The sequence below is a fragment of the Papaver somniferum genome, chromosome 3, assembly GCF_003573695.1.
Source record: "Papaver somniferum cultivar HN1 chromosome 3, ASM357369v1, whole genome shotgun sequence".
In the NCBI taxonomy this organism is placed as follows: Eukaryota; Viridiplantae; Streptophyta; class Magnoliopsida; order Ranunculales; family Papaveraceae; genus Papaver; species Papaver somniferum.
The window spans coordinates 149,353,226-149,356,444 of NC_039360.1; the positions used below are offsets into that span (position 1 = coordinate 149,353,226).

Sequence of the window (3,219 nt, forward strand, 5' to 3'; positions counted from 1 at the left end):
TGCCATCTGTGGGGGTCGAACCCACAACTACATGGTTAAGAACCATGTGCTCTTCCATTTGAGCTAAGACAGCCAGCACCATTCCTCATGTAGCTGGGATTTAATATAATGAACACTAACACTCAAATGACGCGTAAGAAGAAAGGGATATAGAGCAGAGAGTTTACCTGATGTCAAACTTGACGCACACATATTACCCGGAAACTATAGCGTATATAGTGTTGCTCACCTTAACATATTTGTCAAATGACTCCATTTAATGTATTAAGATATGCTTTTCTACTGTATTAGAAACCAAACCTGATGCCACTATGAGTACTTACAAAGGTTAAAAATTAAATAGATGCATATATCGTATACGGTGAGGAAATCTTTATTCAGGAAATAAGCTTTTTCTTTAAGAAATAAAAAATAACGGAATGCAGTATTCCAACTGATTCCTCTGTAATTTATACAGCATCTATTTATTCCAATGTCCTTCATTGATCCAAAATTCTAAGTAGCTAGAACAAAACTAATATGCAACCAAGGATTTACAGTGGAATAAATAAACTAAATAGATTAGTTTAGCTCGGCCAGTTCGGAGGATACTTTAATATACTGCGTTGGGGATAATGATTAATATGATTCCCCCAAATACCATGTATTCAAGTAGATTAAACTGCGCACTTTTGTTTAATTCAAGACCTAGAGTATTTACATGTTTAATTTCTACCTAAAATCATACCTATCACTTGTTATGCCACTCTTTGCACCTTCCTATCATGTCCTGCACGACCTGAATATCATTACATCTCTTCAAATGCAAGCTTCTAATACAGTCTGCAACATTCATCACAAATAAGAATCTCAAATATACATCAAGTCTTACTGCAATAGGATTCCTTGTTATTAGATAATTTTATTTCTTGTCTAGAGAGATTATAACTCGTTAAAGGAAGAGACTTACTTACTTTTTAGAGTTCAGGATTCACCTCTATTCAAGTGAGTTTCCCTACCTCTATCAGTAGAATCAGTTCTTTGCTGTTATGTACATTTGGCGTTCTTATAAATTGAAATTCATATTTTGATTCATACTGCTTTCTGACCCTATATTCTACTTCTAGATAACAGAAAGTACATAAATATTTCTTCTTCCAACCTGTTATAGCATATATGTTGGGTACGTTACCCAATTACTCATAAAAACATGAAAATCCTACTTTCGAATTCTGCGTGTAGTAATGCTTTTACCTTGATAGGAATTATGTTGGCTGTGAAAGTGGTTGAATCTCGAATCCACCAGCATGTGTCTTTTCTAGTACTTTATCTAATGTATTCTCCAAAAGCAGATACTCTAGAATTTATTGGCAATCAAATAAATAATAAACTCTGCATTAAAATTACCTGGTAGATAAAAAGAAACTACTCATAATAGCAAATAAGAAATATTGAAACAAATAGATATGGCATGATGATGATTTTACCTGTGACCTAATGAAGCGGTTGTTATCTGGGATAAGATAGATGTTGCAACACAGTATAACCTTTTTTTAAAACAGTAAACACATGGATTTTCTCCTCTTCAACTTCCTCCGTCTAATCCGCCATTGTTGATAGATACAGAAATCTAGGGTTATGAAAAAGAAGAGAGTTGTACCTGAGTAATCAATAGGAAATCCAATCAGATCCATGTATTATCACCTGCGAAAAAAAATAGAACAATCCATAGAACGATCAATAAAAAAGATACGGCGAGCAGAGAAGAAGCGGAAAGAAAAGTGAGAATTAAAATTAGTTTTGATTAGTCAAATCTCATGAACCATTCTTACCTGGATAGCCCTTTAATGGAGAGTTTTATGTTTCGTCGTTTTGTGGAGAAGGATTACCAAAGCAGCAGAAATTGGTGATTAGTGTTTGGGTGTAGTATCTAGGTATGATATCTGTAAACTCAAAAATAGTTTCGCTGGTGTTCCCGGCCGTAGTCTCTTCTTTTTCCTAGCTAGGTATGATATTCCTAAACTGGAAAATAGTTTCCGAGGTGTTCCGGGCCTAAGTATTGTTGGTGTGAAATAACAGGTCGTTCTTATTGGCTTAAATATACCATTGTGGGCTGAAAACTCTCAGAAGAGAGCTTTGTTCAGCTTTTAACCACAACTGAGTAAAATCACCTGAAATCATATTATTAATTAAATGATATAATTCATATACATGGAAAATGATATCAAATAATACTAGGATATTTTATGGAAATGATTTTAATTATTATAGTAATAATATTTAGGGTTTTAATGTGAGCCGTAAGATCGATATCATATAATCCAATGGTTACGGTTAATGGAGAAAGAATATAAATAGAGAGTTAGTTTTGGAGTTGGAGAAACTTTTAGAAAAGAAAAATTGTTTGGATAAATAATTTAAGGATCGGTTGTATTCGGTACGATTTTGCGGCGATAGTACGATTGTTGGTTCTTAATCAAAGTAACATTTTCAATATCCACAGTGAAAACAGGTTTGGCTAAACACAATTTCTTTTAATTTTATTGACGTAATAAATTATGGGTATCGAGACGGATCATCGATTAAGCAAACGAATCAAACACAAATAAAGAGATAGCAATTAACGTGGTTCGGCACTTACACCTACGTCCACGGAGAGAAACCCCGGAGGGTGTATTAGATTAATGATCTCCAGAGAGTTTGATCAATCTGGGATGATTACATTTGATTTAGTTATTCCTATTTATAGATGATAGGACACTAAACCTAGGTAAAACTAGTCTATCTAGAATAGAGGAATTACAACTGACTTGATCCTATTTTTTAGTAGTCTTGAATTGAGTCCACAGTAGTTAGCTTCAAAGCTATAGTTTATCCTCTTTTCTAGCTAGTTGGTGAATTGCCTCGGTCCTTCACTGCATGATAACCTCGGCTGTTTGTGTGTGAACACTTAATATTCCAATACCCCTCAAGTTGGACACAGAATGATTTGAAGGGTGCAGCTTGAACAACATTTGGAGAAAAATTTGTATCCTGAACTGCACCACGAGACTTCCTTTCGATCCTGGTGCTCTTCTGGTAGTGAGAACCGAACTCTCTTTCCTTCCCACCTTCTGCAATCCATCCAAGAAGAAACGTGAAACCAACTTGAAACTTGCAACATGTAAAAGATATCGTGCCAACGACAAGAAAAGTTATGTTGATATATTGTGGTGCTTGTTTATTGGTAGAAATAAACGG

At 34.7% G+C, this 3,219-nt stretch overlaps 1 non-coding gene across 1 annotated transcript; it reads right to left on the reverse strand.

The window, feature by feature from the left end:
- On the reverse strand, nt 1-73 carry TRNAK-CUU. Its single transcript has one exon. It is a non-coding gene; the product is annotated as a tRNA-Lys (tRNA).
- Between the last annotated feature and the right edge of the window lie 3,146 nt (nt 74-3,219).